The sequence below is a fragment of the Calidris pugnax genome, unplaced genomic scaffold, assembly GCF_001431845.1.
Source record: "Calidris pugnax isolate Ruff unplaced genomic scaffold, ASM143184v1 scaffold492, whole genome shotgun sequence".
Lineage (NCBI taxonomy): Eukaryota > Metazoa > Chordata > Aves > Charadriiformes > Scolopacidae > Calidris > Calidris pugnax.
Genome location: NW_015091453.1, coordinates 405,790 through 431,459, shown reverse-complemented (window position 1 = coordinate 431,459; position 25,670 = coordinate 405,790). Strand labels below are relative to the sequence as shown.

Sequence of the window (25,670 nt, the reverse complement as noted above, 5' to 3'; positions counted from 1 at the left end):
GCTGACGGGCTGATTTTGCTGCTGGCCAAGGGAAGGGTAGGGTGGAGGCCTTCCTGTCCTTCAGGGTCCATCAGCCAAGCCAACCACAGTCAGTCATCCCCTCACCTTGGCTGGAGAGTGTTTGCAGCAGTTTTGGGGCTACCTGCTCATCCTCTGCTCAGACCTCCTCTCTGTATGCGTCATGATCTTGATAAGGTACTGAGCAACCTCAAAACAGAAGCAGACTGAGGAAACCAATCAAGTCATCAACGAGCGCTGACCTGGGTTTCGGTTTCAAGCAGGGGAAGATGCCTCTAGAACTAGTGCTACACTGAGAGATGTCCTCCTACACCTCTGCTGAGGAGATGATTATAACCCCAGAGAGGCCAAGCTTGCTGGTCACCAAGCAGGGACACAGACACCAGTCCACAACCACGTCCAACCTCACCACTACCTCTCCTTGGCCCATATAGTTGACAGCCATCAAACAGTCAGACTCCCACCCTGAATTAGCACCCTGGTCCTGACTGGCCACCAAAATTATCTGCTCCTCCTCTTGCTCACACCTTTAAGCAAGATAAATGCCTACATACTTTAAGCAAGATAAATGACCGCAGCAGAAGCTTGCATGCCCAACGTCACCTGCCCCACGCAGTACAGTGCCCACAACCACAATGAGCAGCTGGAGCATCCCATCAGCCTGAGCAAGTTGTGACCCCACAAAGCCCCTCCACATCCTCAGCGACACAAACACCATTTGTTAGTGGAGAAGGTGCAAGTGAAAAATCTCTAGACAGAGGAGCAGAGAGAAGGAGATCACATCCACCCAGCAGCTTCTACCCGCTCCCACGGGGGTGGCTGCTGGTGGGGAACACAAACATGACCCCCGTGGAGAACTCAGAGATCTTCTGGCTCTGCCAGGACAAGTCAATTTGCTTTTCCAACAGGAGAACACAAAGCACCATCTGCCTGCATGCCTTTATCACTCTCCTCATCCTCCTGTGTCCATCCTGCCCCTGGATTGCCCATCAGAGTGCATCCACTCCACCCAGTGTTAAAGATGGCCTGGAGGTGGCTGGTCCAGCAGCAGCTGGACCACAAGGTCTCCTCCGCTGGCAGCACAGCCCTTGTTCCATGGCTCTTTTCCCCACCCACCCCCTCTGACCTCCCACCAGCAGGACCAGCTCTTCCCCAGGAGCCCACCCCCAGCTTTCCATCCCCACCCACCTCTGAGGCTGCCCCACAGCTGGTGCTCCAGCTGCATCCCATGGGATTTCAGAATGGGGTTTTTTGGCGTAAAAAAAACACCCCGTGAGCCTGCCGGAGAGCAGGACTGCACCCCCCCAGACAAATCACCCCCCAAAATACAGCAACCCCATCCTGTGCATCTCGGCAGATCTGAAAGATGCTCAAAGGAAGCACGAGGCTCCTTCGGAGGGAAAAAGAAGAAAATCACTCCTGGAGGCCCCGTTTTGCAAGCCAAAAGCCAGCCCCCGGGTAACGGAGTACCCGGAGCGGAGCCAGGCAGGGCTGCCCATTGCGGGGGGCAGGAGCGGGAGCGCGGCTGGGGATGGGGAGCTCCCCCCAGCACCCCGGGAGCGGTGGCCGGGGGGGCACCCCGAGGACCCGCGGGCTTTGGAACCGTTCAGCTTCCTTCCACTCTGCGACAGAAACCACAGCGCAGCACAGGAGCGTTTAATTACAGTTCCAGCTCTGCTAATTATCGCCCGGTCACATTCGTAATCTGCATTTTGCCACGGTGCATAATAAGCAGCTCATTGAGATCTCTCTAATAAGCGAGGTGGCTTGATGGGATTTCATATTTCACCCTGCACTGGAACAAACAGAGCCTCGTTCAGCAGCCGTGGGGAGAGGAGGCGGCTCTTCTGCTCCCTCACCCGAAGCTCGAGGGCGAAATACAAAGACCCAGGGTGTCTCTCCAAGGGTGGGGGCAGGAAAGGAGCCACCACGGTGGGACACATCCAAAAAAAGCCAAAAGCTGTGCCGGAGGAAGAGGCAGATGGATCAATCCCTGAATTTGGCTCCCCCCGGTGTGTTTTATCTCCCGATGCCACAGCTTTTCATCCTCCTGCTTTATGGAGCAAGGTCAGGAGATGCACCCGCTGGTGGAGCAGGAGGGCTGGGGGAGCCGGTGGGTGCCCAGCTCCCTCCGCCGGGCCAGAGGCCAAGGGCCATGTGGCATCGGGGCCATTGGGCAGCACTCATACCCCAAAAAAAAAAAAAAAAAAGCAGTGGCTTTCCCATCTCCTCCAGCTGAGAGGATGAAGGTAGAGGAGATCCCCAGCTCCCCAAAGCCAGCCCTGCACCCTCCCGCCTTCCAGCTCTGCCACCCCCTGAGCAAATCACTTCACGCTTCTGGGCCTTAAATCCCCTTTGCAGAAGGAAAATTTATTTCTCTTTCCTTGCCAAGCAGGCTCTAAGATTAAATGCCGGTGAGCGCAAAGGCAGGCGGGCCCCGCGCTGCCGGAGGGAGCAGAGATGTTTCCAGCAGCCCCTCTGCGGGAGCTGGATGGGGTGAAGCTCCCCGGTACCGGCGCTGGCCGTCCGTGCCCGCCCGCCGCTGCCTCCCCTCATGAAAGCCCTTTGTGTTCCTCGCCGAGGCTTTCCCATCACGAGGAACGTGCTTTCACCACCGCTGAGGACAGAAGTGGAACGGAGCCAAGCCCAGGCGGCGGCCAGCACAAGCGCTGCTCCGCGGGGAAACAGCAAACCCACCGAGTGCGGGGCGACGCCGACGGCACCGCGCGATGCCGGGCGCGGGGAACGGGCTCCGGGTGGGTCATTAAAACCTGCCCCTCCACACAGCCCTCAATCGAAGGTGGGACGGGGTCCCAGCATAAAAGGAAGCGGGGTGGAGGGTGCCGGCGTGGGGAGATGCACACAAAGCAGCTCCTGCCATCTTAGAGCTGTGCCAGCGCAGCTTCGTTAACATCAGTCACCGGTAAGGGGACTCCACAGCAGCAATTAGCTAAAGGCAGGAAGAGAAGAGGGCACAACAAAAATAAAAACGCCGTAGTAATTTTGATGCCAACACCTAAACCACCCAGACCACCCACTTATATTTATGAGTATTTTGGTTTGCTCCCAACAATCAAAGTCAAGCAGGCAAGAAAAGAGCATTTTTGAGTAATAAAAGCCAACAGGGACACCAAAAACCCGGAGAAGAGTAACCAGCAGAGGAATCTGTAGTGCATCTACAAGGACAGAGAGGGTGCTAACAACCACGGGGTGTGGGGCACCCACAGAGCTGCACCCCGTCTGTCAGAGAGGACCTTGCAATGGTCAGTGTGAGATGGTGCCAGCCTCCCAGTGTATCCCCACCTTAAACAGCTACGCAGACGGTGGCCCATGTTTCTCATCTAGAAGGGTTCTTCAACTCCTGCAAACACTTAGAAACAACAAAAGCCAAGGGGGGGACCTCATTGCTGGTCACAAACTCTTATCTGCTGTGTGTCAGGAGACAAACCAGGGACCAAAACTGCCCCATCACTGGAGCATTGCTTGAGGCCACAGCCAACGGCTCCCATGTCCTTTCAAGGCTCAGCCCAACGTTTGGGAGCTTTGATGCTGTCACTCTTGTCCTGCTTCACCAGCAGGACCCCAACAGCTTTGCTTTTTAGAGTAGGACCTGGGAACATGGGCTTCCAACTCCTTGAAGAGAGGTAACCAGGGAGCAGATCCATCCAGTTGATGAGCACCTTCGGTGGGCAGCTCCAAACCTCAAAAGTGTAGCACTTGAGGTGCCTCTCCCCCACCACCAGTGACCTCGGCAAGGATTTCAAACAGGAACCAAAGTCTTCTCCAACCTGATCCCCAATGCCAGGTATGCAGAGCCTGAAGACAAATCCCTTTGCTGGCACCACTGCCCACAATGCCTACGATTCAATTGTGGATCTACTTGCAAGCATCGCTCAATAAACTCCAAGAATCACAGAATAGTCAGAGTTGGAAGGGACCTTAAAAATCATCGAGTTCCAACCCCCCTGCCCTGGGCAGGGACACCTCCCACCAGACCAGGTTGCTCCAAGCCCCATCCAGCCTGGCCTTGAACCCCTCCAGGGATGGGGCAGCCACAGCTTCTCTGGGCAACCTGGGCCAGGCTCTCACCACCCTCACAGCAAAGAATTTTTCTGGTATTTAATCTAAATCTCCCCTCTTTCAGTTTAAAACCATTCCCTCTTGACAGACTTGCCCAGAGCTCCTGGTCACATCCCTCAGCAACAATATCCCCACACACTGGAGGCACACAAACCCTCAGCAGTTGGAGGAGGCTCCAGAAGACCCCCTCCCCAAGTAGCACGGGTGGCAATGAACCCTGACCGTTTATCTGGCTGGATGTCTGGACCCCAGCAAGAAAGCAGGCACTAAGAGCTTCCAACAAAGCCCACATGCAGGGAAATAATGGTGGCACCAGCATCAGGTCCAGTGATGGAGCCAGGAGTGTGGTCTGGGGCATCGATCCCAACTCTGTCACCCGTTTCTCTTCCCTCTTGCTAGGCTGGAGGTTGAGGTTGCTGACATCCAGATGTAAAAAAAGACATCTGTTTTAGAAGTTTCCCTTCCCTGGAAAAACGCCAGCTTAAATAAACAAAGCCAGTTATTTCTACCAACTGCGGGAACGCCCTCAGGAGGACGTTGGGTTTCTTCGTTGGCAAATCCGAGCCCAGAGGACATCAGGGCAGCTGGTCCAAGGAAGAAGGAGGACGGTCATTTCCGACAGCCCCCTCCAGCAAGCAGCAGTAACTGCTGCAACAAGGAAGGACGAAGGTTTCCAGGAGCCGCAGAGCGGAGCGGGCTCAGCATGGCACTCCCCGAGCTCACTCTGCACAGAGGACAAGTGAGCATGGGACCTCGTGGCCAGTCCCACCACCAGAGGAGCCAGGCAATTTGGATGGGAACTAAGGATTTTTAAGGAACAGTGATTCCAACTTCTCTCCTCAGATGATGCAGCTTGTCCTTGGGAGCTGGCAGGTAAAGCCAGCCCCGGGCTCCATGGCAGGCTGGGACGGAGACAGCACCCAGTGGTCTGGATCAGCTCTGTCACCCGGGACTCTCACCACCGCCCTGAAACCAAACCAGGAGAGGCCAACTCCCCACACACACTCCTTGGAGATTTGTCCTTGGTGCTCCAACCCTCAGACATGTGCCTGAGACTTGTGGTCTCTCCCAGCCATAGGACCACTGCCAGCACAGTGTGGTGGGAAGGCTCTGCCTGTGTGTCCTTCTCCTGGCCATGCCACGGCACCCGCCTCCCAGCTCTGAGGCCCAGATGTCCCCTGCGTGGAGAGGCTTTGCCTCCAGCCACACAAACCCCTTCCCTGGCCAGCAAGTCCCAGCAGGAGATGGTGGCCAAAAGGTTGGCACAGCCCAGCACGCTGGCTGGAGGTGACCGGCACTTTTCAAACCCAGACTCTTCAGCCAGGCATTTTGGGCTGAACCAAAGCCTGGTTGAGGACTCTGCACAAAGCTCATGGCCCCACCTCCAGCACCGCTGAAAATGGTCACAGTAAATGGGTGTATCAGGGTGCAATAGCCCATCCCGTAACACTGGAGGTACAACCTCCCACAGCGGGACTAACCCAAACACCCAGGTGATCCAGGTGGTTGTACGTGTCCCAGCCCTGCTGGATATTACCCAGCATGACCTCTGATGAGCCGCTTTCTCTCCCCGGCACAGAGGGGAAGAAAATCCCTGCTCGAACACAAGCAGTCTTATCTCAGCGCTTGCAGCGTTTCCAGATCAAGAGGAGGCAGACGCCGCAGAGGCACAGTCTTGCATATTACTGAGTCTTCAATAAAGCCAGGAATAGTATCCAAGACAGACGTGCTGGCACCAAGTCACCTGCTCCAACCACTTACAAGACTATCAGAGCTGCTCTTGGAAGGGGAAAAAAAAAAGGTGTCTCTGGTAGGAGAGAGGCAGTGAATGAAGAGCAGCGCTGAGACGGGACAGTCGATGTGAGCGAGAGACAGGGGTAAGAAGAAATCCAAGCTGGGACCTCTGTGCATCAGTCCCACCAGCTGACTGAGGATGTGTTGTTGGGGTCTTGCTCACCTGCTGCCAACAACTGATAACCCACGGAGCGGCTGCACCAGGGTCACCTCTTTTATGGAATTAAAATGCAAAGCGGCTTGGTCGGTGGTGAAAAGGGTAAAGATCCCATGTGGCAAAAGCACTAGAGATGTGTCCGGGTCAAGGGAGAGCAGAGATGGTTAGAAACACAGAAACTTATCACAGATGGCTGCAAGCAGCCTTGGCATTGACCAACACAGCCTTTGGCCCCTCCTTCAGCACTGCTGCTGCCCTGCAGAGGCTGCTCCTGGTCCCCAGAGTCATCCTCACCTCCGGCAGCGCTGCCAGAGCTGGAAAGCTCTGATGAGGGCAAGCAGCTTCCCATTGGGAACCCCTGCCTCACATGAAGCCCCTCCAGCCCTTGCTCACCTCCTTGTCTACACGGCCAACATCGCTGATGCGTGGTTGGCTTCTGACAATGCTGCTCTGCCTCCAGCATCCCCTGCGCTGCCGACACCAGCCACGCATCCCTTGAGACAGGATGCTAAGTGGAAGAACCACCACGGGGAAAAGTCTTGCTTTGATTTCTTTCTCCTAAACCCAAGAAAATAACCAGGTAACTCCACCCAAGCAGAAACAGGATCCTTCCCCACTGTGGGAGTCACAACAGGCCCTTTTCCCGGGGATCTTCTCAACCACCTTCAGTTCCTCCCATTGGAGATGTACACGTCACCTCCTCTTAGCTGTCCGGGCTGGAGGCCACCATCTGTTCCGTGGGAACTAGCTCCCCAGCAAGGTCCCAGCCCTGCAGAAGACCCTTTCAAGTCCCTAAAACACCCCCAATTTATGATGTCCACCTAGACCAGGCTCCTCCAGTTCCCATTCCCCAGCCACTCTCAACCGACCAGCCCCACCTTAATTTACTGGTCTGCTCCCACTGAGAGATGTTTGTGTAGGAAGAGCAGAAGCAAGAGGACCAAAGCCACAATGACAGCGAGGCAGATGCATTTTCTGCCGTGGCCCACAAGAAATTCATGCCCAAATGCGAGCAGCACTCAAATGACCACCGTTAATACTAGGACTCTTTGACCAGCACATTAGAGCAGGCAAAGGAAGAACATAAAAGGTTTCACGAGTGCCTGGGTCCATCAATCTCCCAGAAGGAGGATATAAATCCAGCAGGCCTTTCACGAACCACTTGCTGTGGTGTGACGCTGCTCCAGCCGCCGCTAAAAGCCCCCTGATAACCACTGGCTGCATAAACCCCAGCCAAAGGATATGAGGTTGCAAACGCCGAGCTAGAGACAACCCTAAAACCCAAACCCACAAAGCAAGCAAGAGAAATCACATGAAAAACCAGCATCTTCATGGCAAGATGCTTTAACCCTGGCAATTCCCCGGCAGGCAATGAGACCTGTGGGGTCTGCCTCATGCTACAGAGCACCCTGGCCAAGATCCTGAGCACCAGGGCCACAGGTTCATCCAGGAATGACCCACCACCCAAGCAGCTCTAGGGACAAAGAACACACTACAGAGGTTGGCGTCTCCATTTAGGCAGACTAAGAGGTCAACCAGTAAGTGTGGGTGATCCTGTAACTCTAAGGAAGGCAGTTAATCTCTGTTTTTAAGGAGAAGTATATTATGCTTGAACTGAAGCTCCTACAGCAAACATCACCATGCCAGGTATGCACCAGCACAAGCCCTAGACAGCAGGTTCCCACCGCAGTTACAGGTCCCCATGCAAACACCCTTCTCAGAGGAGACTCAACTCCTCCACCACCTTCAAAGAGCTCAGAAAAACATGGTACTCCCCATTTGCTGTGCACTATGAAAGAGACTGAAAACAGCCCCCCCGGAGATGATGAGAACCCGAAAGTCACAAAGAAACCCTGACCAGGATTAGCAATCATGGACCAAAATCCAAGGCAGACGCTTGGTAGGTCAGGGCTGAGTGTGAGAAGCTGGCACAGCAGCTCAGCCGCCGGTTGGGAAATAGCACAGCTCCACCCGCCTGATTCAACCTTTCCTTCATTTTTTTCACCCAATTTTTCTCCACCTTGGTCTTGCCGGTCTGAACATCCAATGCCTGGACGCTGCAGGTGCTGGGCCCCCAGCGATTCGCACCAGGGCACGGCCATGCAAGCACACACACCAGTGTGCACACCTGGAGCATTAATAATTAAATGATTTAATTAACTAATGACGCCCATCCAGGCACAGTGTCTTGCGCAAAGTTGTCATCTTTGGAAAGCTGCAGAGGAGACACTAGTCAGCCAGAGGAGACACAGCCCAGGGTTTGCTAACCATTCCAGGATAAAATTGAATTCTAGTAAATTTTGAGAGGAGGACATCATAGAATCATAGAATGGTTTGAGTTGGAAGGGACCACCCTCCAGCGTGTTGACTGTGCCACACAGCTCGGTGTTGTCAGCAAACTTGCTGAGGGTGGCCTCGATCCCATTGTCCATGTCATTGACAAAGATCCCTGAGGAACATCACTCGTCACTGGCTTCCACTTGGACACTGAGCCATTGACTGCAACCCTTCGAGTGTGGCCATCCAGACAGTTCCTGATCCACCAAGTGGTCCATCCATCAAATCCATGACTTTCCAATTTAGACACCAGGATGTTGTGTGGGATGGTGTCAAACGCTTTGCATAAGTCCAGGTAGATGACATCTGTTGCTCTGCCTTTGTCCACCAACACCAAACGGATCCAACACTTGCAGCAAAAACGAGTCAGGCTTCAACCTGCCTCATCTCGGACGGGTTCCCCTGCTTGGTGGGCGTACAGTCTATGATCACCTTTCTCCCCACCAGTCCCAGCATCCAGAGCAACTGCATCGCTACCCCCGTTCCAGGTGAGAAGGGACAAAGCCCAGCCCATAAGCCACCACAACTACTCTGCCACTGCTGCCAGGCCAAAGGACCCACGAGGGAGACAACACAACTCCATGCACACGTGCAGTTTTATCACACCACTAAGAAATCAACTTTCACATCTGGTAAAGCCCATGAGATAATGTGAAAAGAGGCCCTTGTATTATCAGAGAAGAGACTAGAAAGAGCAGATGGGCCGTGAGGTGAAAGATGGGGTGACTTGCAAGTGTTTTCATCAGCCAAGCTGTAAATGTGGCATGGAGACGGCTGTACCTTCCACAACAGCCAGAACTGCAGCCTTGGCTTGCATCTCCTAATGTCCAAGGGATGCGAATGGATCCAAAAGCAAGAGCCAGTCACACTTGGAGCCCCCATGCAAGAGAAGCAGTGGGTACACGGAGTTACAGACATTCATAAGTCAGTTGAGCATTACCAAGGCTGTTCTGATGATCTAGAGGGGGATCATCTCCAAGATGATCCAAGATGCCATCTTAACATTACTGAATTATTTGGGTTTGAAGGGACCTTCAAATAACATCTAGTCCAACCTGCCTGTCATGGGCAGGGACACCTCTCACCAGCCCAGGTTGCTCCAAGCCCCGTTCAACCTGGCTTTGAACCCCTTCAGGGATGGGGCAGCCACAGCTTTTCTGGGCAACCTGGGCCAAGGTCTCACCACCCTCATTGTGAAGAAATTGTTATGTCCAACCTAAATCTACCCTTTTCATCTTTGTCCATGCAACATGGCCTAGGAGTTCCTCGAAGCACAGAGATAGGACAGAGATGTCACCAAGCTGCTCGGCTATGCTTGTCCTGTCTTCCACAGCCACCATCTCACCAGCCCAGGTTGCTCCAAGCCCCGTTCAACCTGGCTTTGAACCCCTTCAGGGATGGGGCAGCCACAGCTTTTCTGGGCAACCTGGGCCAAGGTCTCACCACCCTCATTGTGAAGAAATTGTTATGTCCAACCTAAATCTACCCTTTTCATCTTTGTCCATGCAACATGGCCTAGGAGTTCCTCGAAGCACAGAGATAGCACAGAGATGTCACCAAGCTGCTTGGCTATGCTTGGCTTGTCCTGTCTTCCATAGCCACCGGGACACTAACGGGGTGAGGCCAGCTTGCAAGAGAGACCCGGAGGCAGGGCCGGGAGCAGCAAACAGTACGTTGCTCAGCCACGTCTACACCAAACCTTGCCTCTTTCAACCCCGATTTGGTTTGGACACAGCACTGGAGAAAGGGGAAGGTAATAGTCTTGCCCTGATGGCTCTTCTCAGGAGAGCAGTGATTGCGCTCAGCTCTGGACATCTCATGAGCAAAAAGGACATCGACAAATTGGAGGAAGCTCAGAGAGAGGAACAAAAATATTGAGAAGGCTGAAGGGACTGGTTTGGAAGAGGACATTAAAAGAGCTAAATATGGATAACTTGGTTCAGCTAGAGCTACGTGGGGACGCAGCCATAATCTATAAACACATGGGAGATGAAAACAACAATGGGAGAGAGAGGAATTAAGCAGGGTGATGCAGAGGGTAACAGCAAGGAGGAATGGGATGAATCAAGGATGAGAATGTTTAAGAAAGACGTTGGCCACAGCTTCCTAAGCACACCAGTATCTTCCAAGCGGGAAAATCCTTCATTCTTCCCCTGCTCTCCTCCTTTCTCCCTCCCCACATCCCTCCATCAGTAACACAGGCCACTCACATCATTCCCCACGGCACCTCCTCAGCACCCAAGTGCTGCTGACTCCCCAGCTCCCCCCATGCCGGGCTCTCCATTCCAGCAGTTCCCAAGACATGGCAGTGGTCCTCATCCTTCCACAGAGCCAATATCCAGCAGTTTCAGACTTGCCCAACTTCAGACAATGCACCAGTGAATCTCAGGCTGGCTAAATGTTGGCAGGGTTATCTTCTCCTGAGGTTCTTCCAGGTTGCACCCACAATATTGAGAATTGCTGTGATGAGAGCACCTCTACGGCTGGACCAGGAGGTCCATAGGCAAGCAGGTAAGAAAAAAAGTCCTTCTCTCATCACATTGGTGTACCTACAAGGGCAGACGGCAACCTGGAATATTTTCTAAGCAGTTCTCTTGCACAAAAAACCAAATAGCTTGTGGCTACAAACAACATTTGGTCTTGAAGGTCTCATGGACTCTTGTCTCCAAGGCATGAGAAGCCAAGCTGTGCACTCAGCACTTGTACCTATAAAATTTGCTTGGGGAAAGGGTGGGAGCAAAGGAGACAACACAAGGTCCCTGCAAAGCAGGGTGCATCTCCTAAGGCACCCACACCGCTCCTGGAGGAGATCTAGCATGGGGGAGCATCGCTTTGAGGGCACCAGGGGACCGCAGCCAGCTGTGACACTTGTCTTGGTGACACATCAGGTTCCCCTGTCCAGACCATGGGGTGCATCCAGGTACGGATCTGGGGGAAAAGAAGCAAACTCATCTGCCAGGCTGGAGCCGTGCTGGCACGCCACACGCACATCACACGCACGCCGCACACACGCCGCACACTCTCTGCACAGCTTTTTACACGTGTGTCACAGCCAGGTATTCGCAGCCCCTGGAGAGGCTCAATTCCAGCGTGAGACCCACGTATTTCAGATGCACTAAGCAGCAAAGTCTAGGAGGAGTTTCAGATGTATTTATCCCTCAAGCAAGAGGAGACATCTTCCTTCCATCTATTTAATATTAAAGACCTGCTTTGGTATGATTTTCACGTCCCAGCCCCTGCAGGCGGCACGTTTAGGAAGCTGCCCACTTGGCTCTCATCTCCTCTCCTTTGTAGGTTTTGCTCAAGTTGCCAGGAGAGATGCTGGTGGTTTCCAGACACAAAGCCAGCTCTGCCCGACAGCCTGATGGGGAGATTACAGGAGGGGAGCGAGCGAGAAATAAGCCCAAATAAATTATATACGAGGATGTGGGCAAGCAAGAGGAGGGTGTCACCACGCATGTCCCACAGACGGTGCTGCCCTTTGGGGACTCGCATCCGGGGGAGCAGCTCCTGGCATCATTTGTGGAGTCAGTGCCCCTGTCGCCCTGGCACACCTTAGCCCGATGGAAACCCCACACTAAAATGGGTGAGGACAAACATCTTCACTTTTTGTGGTGGGTCCCATGAATCCCGCATCTCCCCCACGCTCCAAATCCCAGCTTTCTGGCATATTTTTTCAAACATGCTATTTTTAAAGCGGCACAAGCCAATCCTGTTGTGGGTGATGGTGCTGTGCTCTCCCCAGTCCCTCGGGCAATGCCTTGCACCCACGTCCACCAGCTCCCACTGGGAACGTGCAGGTGTCGGTGCCTGCAGGACGCAGCAATTTAGACAGGAAGTTTATCAAGCCAATTCCCTAGGCTTTTTTAATTACTGAAATCAAGCTGCTGTCCCTCTAACCCCCACACAGAACGATGCCCAGTTGCACCCACTGACCCCAAAGCAGCACGGCACGTGCTCCAGTTGCCATGAAATCCCTACCAATGGGTTGCAAGAGGAGGAGGAACAAGCTTTTTAGGTGAACCCACGGGCTCCCATCACCTACCATCACTCTGGATTTTAACTCCAGCCTTGGAGGTGAACAGCAGCTCTCCCTTCTTCAGCTCAAATACCTCTCGGTGCCTCTGATCAAAAGCATTTGCCAGGAGGTGGGTGAGCTGAGAGCATGGCAAGGAGGAGGGTGAGCTCCTGGACTCTGCCCCGGGACCATGGGTTTTGCCACGCCAGGGGGAAAATCCCACCCCAGGCCAGGTTTTGCTGACAAACCCCCACTGCAGTACAAGTTGGGTTTGCACCCACCCGATGGACAACCACAGCTTTGCCTGGAGCTGCAGCATTCAACGCCGCTCATCTCTAAACCCCCAGCGTGACGGTGCCGAGCGAGGCATCTCCGCTCCCTCCGACCTCCCCGCGCAGCGCCAGCCGAGCCCTGGGCACTCCTCATGGGTCTGCTTTCTCCTGCCAAAAAAACACCCTTCTGTCAACTGCGGAGCCCTACAGTTCCCACGAGGCAGTGCCCAGGGTGCTGGACACAGCTGGGCTGCGATGCCCGAAGGTCTCACTCGGAGGGTTTTGTGCCGACAAGCGACAGCCGCCAGCGGTGGAGCAGCATGACTGCAGAAGATCGATGGCTCGCAGTGAAGCCGAGCAGCCGGGGAGAAGAGGAGCTGAGCCAGACCATAACTCGTCACCTGCAGGCTACCTACCAGCCGGAGAGCTGTGGAGCCAGGCTGGGGGGTTTCGGCACATCTAAGGGAGCGGAGCGTCGTGATTCACATCAGAGGACCCTGCTGCCCGCAGCCATACTCCTCCTTGAGAGCACTCGATGTAAAAATAGAAAAATAGCTTCAAGTGGCTGCTTCATCGGCTCCTCTGGACCATAGCGAGGGGACGAGCTTGGATCTGAAATCCAAATAAGCCCCCACCAAAGGGGGATGTTGACACCACCCACAACCAAAGCTCTCCTCCAGCCCAATTAAGCTCCAGGAAGGTTTTTAGCCTCTAACCTGGTGTTTCTCAGCCTGCATGCGGGGCTACCCACGGGTCGACCAATTCCAGCTAACAAAAAATCACTCCCTTTCGCCACAAAGTAAAGCCCAACACTTGCTTTGAAATGAGATGGAAAACAGTCGCCACCGAAAAAACACCATCCGCCGCCAGCAGCACCTTTTGCACACACGTGCAAAACCGAGATGCCAGGGCCGTTGGGCACACGGGTGGGGGTGGCAGCGGGGCTGAATGCCAGCCAAGGTCATATTCAACCAACACGCTGGATTTTTAGCCAGCATCCCTAAAATAAAAGCAAAGATGCTGCCAGAAACAGACCCACCGTAAGCAAGCTCAGATCTTCACTGATTTTATTCCCCACCCCATTGAGGTTTCATTGATTCTTCAAATCAACAGCCCGTTAAGGCAGAGCAATCCTAATGTCGTGAGAAAGAGCAGGATAATAATAATAAATACTTGTATTTTAGCACCGAGGATGCCACACTCAAGGTGCCCTGCTGGGTACCGTGCTTCGCTGGCCACCGCAGTCCCAGGCTTGGACACCCATCATTAAAACTCATCCGTTCCCCCGAGGCCAAGAGGGATCACAGTTCTCCCAGCCTGTGGAGGAGAACAAGAGCCCTGTTTGGAAAGACACAGCAGAGTCATAAGCCAGACCCCGGAGGTTTTTTATGCCCAGCAAGGGGGGCATAAACAGAGGGAGCCCTTGGCAGGAACGGGGAGTGCCGGTGCTGCAGCCTGAGCACCCCCCTTGGCCCCGGAAAGCAGGAGAGGGCTCAGCGAGGGAATCCCAGAGCAGCCCCTGAGCACCCCAACGCCTGGACACGGAGGGTCCCCACTGCAAAGGGCTCTTCCGAGTTAAAAAACAGCCGACAAGGAGCAAGCACTGAGGCTAATTACCTGCTGGCTACGTGTTCCCACCCCCTCCATCCTCCCCTCCTGCCTTGACAAGAGGTGGGAAGGGATCTGGGAGCTCCTTATCTGCTCCCCAGGGCTTTCTACACTTAACAGCTGGCTTTGAGGGATGATTAAAAAGTCATCTTGCCCAAGAAATGCTGAGGGTTCAGAGCTGGACTCCACCACGGGTTCAGAGCTGACCGGGAGGGCACAGGTTGGCATCACGTGCTGTTCAAACTACCCTCCTGGTCACTTCTGTAAGAAGGGACCCCACTACCCGACAGCGCCAAGTCCCCAGGCTCCTTGGGAACCCAGTCTCACAGCATTTCTTGGCCTTGGACTCCTAACTAGGCATTATTTTTCAAGTCCAGATTCTTGGGAAGAAAAAAAACCACAAAAACACAAAACCAAGGTAAGTCGGACATGGCAGGATGCCAGAGTCCCCCTCAAGAATGTCACTGTCACATGTCTGTCCTGGATGGGTGTCACGACCCAATGGCACCCCGTAAGAGAGGATCCCTCATTACCAATGGCGTAGTCTACACTGGAAGCCACAGGACTACCACAGTGGTTGGCCAATAGCTTTAGACACCTCTATGCCAGCCCAAAGAAACAGAAATGCATTTCTGCCTGCAAATCCCTGGAACAAACCCATCTGACCTTCAGTCACACCACCTCTTGACAACACGGAGGTGGCGGTGTCTGTTCGCACTCATCTACTCTTGCCTTGTGCCTGATGGAAAGGAGTACCAGCTTTTTATTGACAACAATCGTATGAGACATCATTTGGACTGAGGAACAAGGTCCCCAACGTGCCAACTAGCTGCTCCAGGGCATGCTAATGGGCTGCTTGTCTGCAGACGGCGGGGCTGTCCCAGGTCAGGGCTATGGAACAAGGCCCTGGCCAGGGAACAGCAGGGCTTTGCACAAGTGTAGGACACCCTGGGAGCAGGCAGGAAGGTGCACACAAAGGCAAGAGGCAGATGGACAGATGGCTGTTTGGGGCAACCCCTATGCTCAGAGTGGTGTGGGCTGCAAAAGTCCTTCTTGCCCTCACCACCTATCGCTTTGGGTCTCCTCCAACATCTGCACCTGATGGTGGCTTCTGTCAAGCAGAAGGTGACACCCTGGTGCCTGTCTGACCATCACCAACCTCTTCTCTGCAGCAGATGCAGCATCCATGTCCTCTAAACAACATCACATAACTCCCGTTGGGACAACCAAGGAGCTCCCTGAGGGCATCCAACACAACACAGCCCAGTAGCGCAACCCAAGGACACAGTCCCTGGCCAACTCAATCCCCTCCCACCACAAAAGCAGAGGTACAGGGGCAAAAAAGAAAAGAGTTAGGAAGCAAGGCAGAGCAGTATGGAGAAGCCATGCTGCCCCAGACTTGAAGCCAAGGAGGCCTTTGCTCAAGGGATCAAACATGCGTGGCAGTAGATGCTACCAGGGAAGGAGAGGGACAGGGACGGTATCTCAGATCCCAGAGGTGCTTCTCTGCCATAGAGACTAAAGACAACCCGCTGGTGTTTGAAGGGCACTGCCTTGGAGAAGAAAGTTGACGGCTGCAGGGACGAAAGCCTCAGGAAAGATGCATGGGGACTAGGAAAGGACCAGGGTGTAGGAGGGATTCAACGGGATTAAAGAATTAAAACCAGGTAAAAACCCAAGGAATGACTCCCTTCACATGGAGGAACACCACCACAGACACGACAGAGAAGGGGATCTGAAGAACATCCCTCAGTAAGGTAACAGCAACCAGAGGAACACAAGTAAGGATGCAAAAAGCCAAAGTGACACACCAAAGGCAATGGGCAGCGCTGGAGGAGCAGCACCAACTTCCAGAAGGAGCAAGTGAAGAGACCACAAGACACACAAGGTTTCAGAGACAGAGAGGGGGTCGTCCAGATGGGGTCACGCCAGGGGACACTGCCTTGGGCAGAGCTACGCAGGCAGGGAGAGATGCAGGATGCTGATTAGTGGAGGGGAAAAGTCTTTCTCTGTTACATTAGCAATCTCCCTTCCCACCCAGAGCGGAGCAAACGTCTTCGGTGCCCTCTGGCCTCCCTGCCAGCAGCCCCTGCAGTGGCTGTCCTGGGAGACTACTGAGTCAGGGTCCTGTGCCTTTAGCTGAGCATCTCCCATGGTCCATGGCTGTCACTCTTCTTCCCTTGAAAGCCAAGAGACCGTAACTCATCAGACATCCAGCTTTAGCTGCTGCAGAAATGATCCCCAGCCCTGCAAGATGTCCTGCCCATCAGTCATCACAGCCTCTGCCTGGCAGCTGTGGGACAGCCTGGAGCAGGAGGAAGAGCGTGGCCAGCCCCGGCTCCACCAGCGAGGCACTGACCCACGCAAACCTCACGCAGGCATTAACCAGCGGCTACGGAAAGCTGCTCCAGAGCTGGAAACACAGAGGAGCCCCTATTTATGCTGCTGTGGGAGTGTTTCCACCAGCCATCACAGCACATGCAGCAGCATCACACCCTTCTGCTAGAACCCACCAGGCCCCAACCACTTGCCCACCCTCCTCCAGGAGCCCCACCTTAGCCCATCCATCTCTACGTGCTTCCAGCCTGGATATGGCCATCCTGGGACAACCAGTGCCATTAGATCTCCTGGGAGTCGGTTCCAGCATTTCAGGACCGCACCACGGCACATGAGCCGCAGCTGGAGAGGAGGAGGATGCTCTGGAGCATGGAGACCACTCCAAGAAACCAACAGGGAGGGCTCCCCACCTCCTGCTTCCCTCACACAGGTCTTCCTCAGCCTGGGAGGCTTTGCCCGGCACTTGATGAAGCGATGCGCAGCATCACGCCTGCAAACCAAACCCTGGTCCCCGAGCACAGGAAACGACCCGTTTGCTGTTAGACACGAGCTGAAGCAGCCAGACCGTCTCTGCCATAGCCTGTTCCCATCCCTGGGAGCGGCGAGAGGCAGGGCCAGGAGAAACGTCCCTGCTCCAGCCCTGGCTCGGCTGCTGCCCCCTCCCCCGGGGACCAGGCGGCCCCCTCCCAGCACTGCGGGCAGGAGCCAGCCAAGGGGGGAGCGGGGCCGCCTCCCCTGCCAGCGGCTCCCACCTCTTCGCTGGCAGGGGGAGACCCCGCAGGAGGGAGGCGAGCGCAGAGGCTGCAGACACATCTTGTTTTAATTGCATCAGCAACCGCTAAGCAATTAATGGCAGGGAAGAGGAGGAGGAACAGGGCACTGGGAGAGAGAAAGGGATGCAGCAAGCAAAGGGAAACAATTTTCTCTTTCCCTAAGGAGAGGGGCACTATTTACAGCCGCAGCTGCAGCTGCGGTGGCCTCACCCGCTGCATCCCGCTCCTAGAGCATCTCTGGAGCTGTACCTGGACCACTAACGTAGCTTTCTTTGTGCTTTAAGCCCCACAGTCCTTTTCCTGAAGACATCCCTTAGCCCCAAACGGAGGTCTCTCACCCTTCCACACGCGACAAGCCCTCCAGCACGCTTCCCAAGAGCCACAAGCCATCACAAAACCTGGAGTCAGGCAAACCACCACCAAGGGCAAGCAGGGACTGGAGATGGAGCCTCCCACCACCACGCTGGGGCTCTGGTCTGCAAAGGCACCGCAGCTCCCGCTCAAAGCACAGCTCAGTCCCCGTCGTCACCCCCAGCCCGTCCCACCGACCACAGCAAAAGCCTGTCCCCGGGAGATGTTGTCCTTCAAAGCCTCTGTGGCTTGATCCCAGAGATTGCAGCTCCCCAAAGGCAGCCTGGAAAGCAGAGGTGCTGGGATGCCGGAAAAGCAGCGCTGCTGAAAAGCAGCAAAGCAAGTGCCAGGATCCATGACCGCCTTCGCCGCATCTTCAGCCACAAGAAGCAGATGCTGAAGGAAAAGCCTGAACACGGCAGCACTGACAGCTGGAGCAAAAACCTTCAAGGAAGGAGAAAAATCAAGCAGAAGCTGCTGGTCTGATCCCCAGCTGGAAAAGCCGGCCCTGAAAGGAAGGCAAACGAGGAAAAGCATCCGTGGGAATTATCCACCAACCGGTTTGCAGCCTTCTCACCTAACCCTCCTCTTCATCATGCCTGGCAGCCCAGCCCGGTGATGTCGCCTGCTCCAGGAGGGCAAAGCCAGGCAGCGGTGATGTCCCTGTGCTCAGCCCAGCGCTGGCAGCTCCGCTCGCCTCTGCTCCTGCTGCTGGAATAAAGCGCTACAGCAATTTTTTGCTCTGTTTAGCGAGTGCCGGGGACTGCCAGCGCTCGCACAGCTCAGGGCCTGACCGTGCCCCCGCCGCGCGATTCCTGCTGCAGTTCAGCCAGCGACAGAAAATGGCTTTCGGCTCATTAACACGCCTGTGCCGAGACCAGGGATTCACCCCCTCTGCTCCCTACAATAGCCAGGGCAGCCTCAGACACCCCAAAACTCGGTGCTGGTAACCCATCGAGCATGGAACCAAGCAAAGCCCCTGGCCAGATCCCAAGCCGTCCTCCTGCTTCTCAGCAAACCTGCTGCTGGCTTCAAAATGCAGCGAGCCAGGCTCCAAGTTCAGGTACGTGTGGAGGAAAGACAGAAGGAGCTCGGTGCCCAAAAGCTGCCGGCTGGAGCGGGGAGCTGGCAGCAGAGGCTTCTCACTGAGGATGCTCAGGGAACAGCCCGCTTGAAACCCCAAAAAGAGACACTACAACATCTCACCACATTGATTTCACTGTTTTCTAGAACAAGGATCTGAGGTGCAGTGTGTGGTTGCTCCCAGGATGGTTCATGACCCATCACGGCAGACCAGTGGAGAACTGGAGCAGCTCAAACACTATGAGCTGGAAACCTGATGGACCCCAAGGTTGAGCACTGGGCATGTGCTCAAAATCCAAGCTTCGCTACAGCAAAACCAACATTAAACCATCATTCACGCTCTCATCTTTGCCTTTTAAAGATTTCAGCTGCCGGTTGGGGTTGGGTGGCAGTCCCAGTGTCTCCCAGTGAGGAGACATCCTCCACATCCCAAGGAGCGTGGGCAGAGGGGTGAGCCCTGCCACCAGCCTGTGGTTTATCAGAGTTACTTGCTCTGCTCGTCCCTTGAGAAACCCCATTAAGAGAGGAGCGGGGATGGGAAGGGAAGCCCGTTCCACCTCCTCACCCCGGGCAGACTCCGGCAGCACGCGGCGTGCTCGCCCGGCAGCAAGGAGCGATGGGGTAGCTTGGCGGTGGATACTGAATTTGTCAAGAAGCAGGAGAGAGGCACGAAGCCCCGGCAGCAGCAGGCAGTGATTTATAAAGCTGACGTGCCATTCCAGGTCACATATCGATAGGAGCCTCGCCTCCTCCGCAGGCGGGGAGCCAGGCCGATTATCTGTCATATGCTGCAAGACACGGTGCCAACAGCCACGGCGAGATCACCCAGCTTGTTTGCAAAAAAAAAAAAAATAAAAAAAATAAAACGAGGCAGATGCAGGCAACCAGCTTTTGTTCAAGCCCGTGCTTGCTGGCGGTAGGTGAGCGAGCACATCAGCCTGCATGAAAGCGTGTAACGCCTGGAGGCTGATCCTCCCTCCAGCTCCTGGAAAGAGCGATGGCAACCAGCAGGCAGGAGCGCCGCGCACGGGAGCAGCTTCCCAGCTGCCCCACACCTGCCCGTGGGTGTTCTCCCGCCTCCGCTCACCCCAGACCCGGCCCCGGGCTTCGGGGGCAGAGCTGGCTGCTCCCGGGATGCCGCCGGGGGTGCCACGCTGCCCCGGCACGGTCCCTTCCCCTGCGCTGCTGGGCGAGCAGCGAGCACCACAGCAGCCCGGGCAATAGGAGGGGGTTCACGCTCTCACAAGCCATGTGGTTTTTGCAATTAGCCCATGCTAACAAGCACAGGGTTGGGTTTTTTTTTTAAGAAATCAATTTTAAGTAATCAGTTTTAAAGAAATTCCGATTTAATATGGTATTTCCTCCCTATCCCGTTTCCTCTGCCAGACCACAGGGATAAGCCCAGAACCACCTGCCCCCCGCGCCGCCCAGAGCCGCCCAGCTGAACCATCGCAGCCTGAAGGACACAAGCTCCTGGAGCTGCCAGCGCCGTATTAACCTTTTTTCCCTTCCCTTCTGTTTTACTGAGTAATCCCCAGGCGCAGGCACTCTGCGGCAAGATGCCATTCGATATTCCTCAGGGAGCCTCGGAGCCTTTCCCCCCCCAGGATCAAGAGTGGGAACAGGTTTGCGGTGCTTGTTTGGCAGCCCTGGAGAGTCAGTGCAATGCAAATCCCCTCACTTCCGAAGCATATTTCATCCAGAGTTTTAAGAGAAAAACCAAATTACACAGGAGAGAAACTCAAGTCACGCAGGTCGAGAGTTTGAGAAGCGCTCTCCGATATTTTTGTCCCCTTGAGTTCTGCCGAATGCCTTGGAGGACGCCGATTTTCCGAGGAGGGGATATTCAGAGATCCTCAAGAAGAAGACGTGCAACATCTGAACTGCCTACCCCAACCACTGATGAAAATATGACCCGAAACAACCAAACTGCCTTGTGTTTTGAAGGAATAAACAAACCTGGAAAAGCCAAACCGTCAATGCCCCATCATCACCACACAAAGATTGGAGGGTTCGGGTGCAAAGAGGCAAGCATGCCTACAGGAAAAGCTCTATTCTAGTTTTTTAGCCCATTTTGGCCCCACCAGCTGCACATCCAGCTCATGAAGACCAAAAGCAAGGCCAGCAGTGCTGCCTCGCAGGACAGGAGGCTCTTTGGAGAGGTGAGACCTCAGCCACATTGGATCTAAGCAACTAATCTTCACCTGTGACTTCAAACAATGTCACACGCCAGGAACCCATCATTAGGTAATTAAGAACCTGAGTATTTTTACACCAGCCACCCGTTGCTCCACAGAGACGGTGGGGGGAGCCTCCAGTGCCAGCCAAAAATGGGACCAGGAGCCGATGATCTGGGAACAAAAATAAAACCTTGGGGTTGTGAGCCAGGCTCCAGCCCGGGCGAGCTTGCGTGCTGGAAGTTTAAGAAGGGGGTTGTTTGCTGACAGCTTAAAGGATTTAAGGGAAGGATTAACCATGGCTTTGCTGATGAGGGAACTGGTGGCAAACTCGGAGAAATCCCATGAGCATGGGGAGAAGCTGGGAGAGGACAGGGGAAGGGGGGATGAGCCCACGATGGCAAAAACAACAGAGAGTTTGCTTTGTGTAGGGAACTCAACCAGGAGCTGCCCGTCCAGGCATTAACAACCTTCGTCTGCTGCCCACTGTGGATGGGGACAGCCAGCTCTGGAGTTCCATCTTCACGGGAGAGCACCGCACCATCCGGGGAACCAAAGGTGCCCACGCTGTACAAGTGAGAATATCACAACCTTCGGTCATGAGTCCCCAAAAAGAAGAGAGCGCAGAAGGCCTGGAGGAGCAGGATATGGTGAGAGTCTGGTCTGCAGGTGGGGCAGGAGGGAAATCCTGCTACAGAGCAGCAGGCAGCAAGGAACCACAGGTCACCAGCACCGGCTGATCCACGAAAGCTTCACCTTTGTTGCCCAAGAGTTCCATGAAGTGTTTACAGCCAAATCAGGCTTATATCCAGGTGGACGCAACAGATAAAGAGCAGGAGGCGGCAGATTTCCTGCTCAGGCTCAGCCACGCGCAGAGGGGTTCGTTCCAGCAAGTACAGGATGCTGGTCACCGGGAACATATGTAGACGGATCGATGGACTTGTCTGGCAAGCTGGAGCCCAGCGACAAGGGCATGGTCCAGCTGGGAGCAGCTAATCCACCCGCTCAACCCACTCCAGCTGCTCGGCAAACGAGCACGGTCCCCTTAAGAGAAAGCGCAATCAGCACAGATTTAGCTGGAAGAGGGTGGGGATATCGCTGAGCTCCAAACCATGGTCTGAACCTTATCTGCTGCTTTAATACCTATCAGTGTTGATGCAGATTAAAGGATTAGTCAGGATTACCGAAGGCAACCCCCCTGGCCCCGAGCTCGAGGATGGGCATGGGTGCGGTGCAGCCCCAGCATTCCCCTCTTGCGCTCACAGCCCTCGGCACCGCACCCTTGGGAGAGAAGGAGCCTACCAAGAGCATGGCGAGGAGCCTCTACATGAGCAACAGCAGCCTTGAAACATCAACCCATTCGCAGGGGAGCGAGCCTGGGCTTCTCTGGGAAGAAAACGAAGCCTCGACAGCCAGAATCCCAGCAGGAGTCGGATTTGTTGTCCCTCGCGTTGCCTACCAACACAGGCCATGTTCAGGAAGCCTTCATAGACCAAAACCACCACCAGAAGAAACCATCCCACCACGCTGCAACGACAGCTGCCCATCCCTACCCTGGCCCAAAACCCTCTGTTACCAACACAAGCATTTGTGCAGCGTCGGGAAACTGCCTGGTTAAAACCTGCTTTTGATGTCGCTTGACATAGCTTTTAATTGGATCATTTCCCTGACCCAGTTCCCCACATGGCTGCACAAACCCTTGAGCATCAGTGTGGGAAGAGGTGGCCAGAAGCAGGCAGGACACCTCCTGGTGTAGCAGTGAAGCTTCAGTGATCACGCAAGTAGGTAGGAAAGTTCCTGTGCCCAAGCTCAAGCTGACCACGAGCTTTGTGAAATTTCCCACCTTCCAACCAAATCACAACCAAATATCAGTGACTCCAAAGAGCTGTCTCCTGAAATCTGGCAGTTCAGGACAACAGGCAAGACTGGAGATCCCAAAGCAGAGCCATACCCCACCACTGCCTCCCGTCCTCACATACTCTCCTCCTTCTCCAGGCAGAAGCCACCAAGTAGAAAGACAATGGCTGTGGTCTTTCCTTGGGCAGCAGGGAGGAAGGCAGAACCTCACATCTCATCCAGTCATCATCCAGAAGAACCCAACTCTTAAGGATAAGGGTACAAAGAGTAGTGGAAAGCCCCCGAGCAACAGGCAACTGCGTGTAGGTGCTCAGAGGATGCCCCTCAAGCAGAGCAGGCTACAACGTGGCAGAGCAGGTGGAACAGTCCATCACTGATGTCTGGACAGATTTCTGGAGGAGCTAAGAAAATGCAAACTTTCATTTTGGGACAATTTAGCTGGTCAGCACAGCTGTGGTTTTCCAAGCACCACAAAATGAAGCTTTGCTTGTCCAGGGCACCGGTCGCTGTTCTTCACACCCGGCTTAGGGGACAGCAACATCTTGAGATGCCGGTGGGCTGTGGCGTGCACCCACATCCTGACACTGCCACTTCCATGTGCGAGTTGGCTTTGGTGGGAGACCCTTCCAGTAAGGAACCACTGAGGCATGTGAAAGAATCACAGAACGGTTGAGGTTGGAAGAGACCTCTGGAGGTCATCTGGTCCAACGCCCTGTTCAAGCAGGACCACCCAGAGCAGGTTGCCCTTCACTGGGGAGTGGTTTATGTGGCTGACCTGCCTGCTTTACCAGTCAATCTCCATCCAGCACCTCCCCACAAACTCTGCACACTGAGTGTCATCTCAAGCATGGGAGGCTCTCAAAGCACCACCCATCCGAAGGGCTTTGCAAGGCAGACACTGCCGAGACCAAAGGTGGAACCAACCCAGCTCCAGTCCCCTTGCTTCCCCCACAAGGCCAACGGCAGGGAATGTCAGAGGCACCAAGCAGTCAGAGACAAGGAGACAGGCTTAGATGTTGGGGCAAGGACCTGTAGAGTGAGACACCATCGTTTTGAAATGATCACCTTCCAGAGCCAACCTCAACTTCCCCAGCTCATGCACACTCACATCCATGTGCCAGCATCCCAATGTTCCACTGGGATTCAAGGATGATCCTCTGTAAGGGGAAGCCCAGGCAGCTCTGCTCCAGCAGCTACCTTCTGCCCAGCAAAACACCACCAGGCTCAAAGTGCCCAGTATCCATGGTGGAAGACACATGAAACCCAGGCCACATACTCCTAATGCGCTCACGAAAAATATACACAGATAAAAGATTTGTTCCCACCAAGCAGAGATGGTCTGAGTAAAAGGAAGGACCAAAATCTTCCCCAAGTTGATCACAGTTCACTCCAAAATACACACTGTACAATCTCCATAAGAAAAATGACAAAGCGTCAAGACCTGCAGTCTTGGACTTTCCAAAGAGCCTGACGAGCAACTCTACGCTGAGGTTTTAATTTTGGTCCAGAAAAAGCAAGGAGCATTTGCCCCAGCGGGAAGGCAGGAACTGCAGAAGCTGCACTGGGTGCTCAGGCGACCTCGTGCCAATCGCAATCAATCTGACACCGCAACAGCGATACAGCCCGGCGCCAGGACAGCTCAATTAAGCCCCTACAAATCCTTGGCCTGGATGGAACAGCAGCTGCTTTCAGCCCTGTTGGGTTACAAGCCAGCTGGAGTCCTCCAGCAAGGCTCCAGAGCTGGGCTCCAGGTCCTGCACACCTCCTCATCACCCCAGGCAGCAACCAGCACAGTTCAGCCATCCTGGGGCTTGGAGAAGCTCCGCAGGCAGAGCCACCAAGCCTCATGGTACTTTCCAGAGTTCATGTTTCTAGAGCCAAGAGAAGCCCCTGAGAAGGAACAAGCTGTCCCACCAGCACAACCTCTTCCAAGTTTGTATCAAAACTGTTCATGGAGTCAAGGCTACTGGTCATGACTTTACTCCTCTGCTCACCAGCGGTGGTGACACCCCCTGGCTGCACTCACCCTTCCTTCCTGCTGCCTCCAAAGCCACTGGTTGTTCTAAAGGAACTTGAGCAGCAGCAGCACCATCAAGGCCTGGCTTTGCTTGTTACTCAGCTGGACACAACGACCACTAAATGTTCTCATGAGGAAAAGTTCCACCTACAAAATGTGATCCCCAAGGCTTGACGGGATATGCAAACCACCAGCCAAGAGCTTCAGAAGAAGGTCCTCCTACAAGCCTGCTTTTCTTAACTGCACCTTAAGAATTGTCCGTGTTCAGTTAATTGTGAATTAACCGAGCAAACCCAATACAACCAATCCCGGGTCCTTGGCGAGAGACGTGATATGGCACAAAGCTGGGGATGGATCCCATGCAAGGGGAGCACATTACGCTTCCTCCAGCAGGTCTAACTCTGCCCCATACGAAGCAGATGGCATCAAAAACATATTTTGCTTCATGGCCATGCAACTTTGGAGAACACATGCCGCGTATACCTACACAGCTCATCAAGGAAGAAGTGTAGCTCCTTTTCAGTGCACAAGTTGTCAAACAAAGTCACAGCATACGGACGTGTGATTTTTAGTGAAAACACTGCCAGAAGGAGGATGACGAAGGGGGCAGAGTTAAGGCTGCTGCACTCAGCTTAGCTCTGCACTTCCCAGGTGCTGAGCGCCAAACACTCCACTCTGACGCTGCACCAACCTACTTTTAAGATGGCTTTTCCATACAGCATCCCAAAGATCATCCCTATCCCTTTGTCACCATTGCATCCTCGACACCTAAAGCTATGCCAGCCATGGGG

The 25,670-nt window shown here is 54.4% G+C and overlaps 1 protein-coding gene across 1 annotated transcript in view; it reads right to left on the bottom strand.

Moving 5' to 3' along the window:
- ZNF609 (zinc finger protein 609) overlaps positions 1 to 25,670 on the bottom strand; it is a 63,593-nt gene that overhangs the window by 17,903 nt on the left and 20,020 nt on the right. The gene's annotated exons all lie outside the window — the stretch shown is intronic.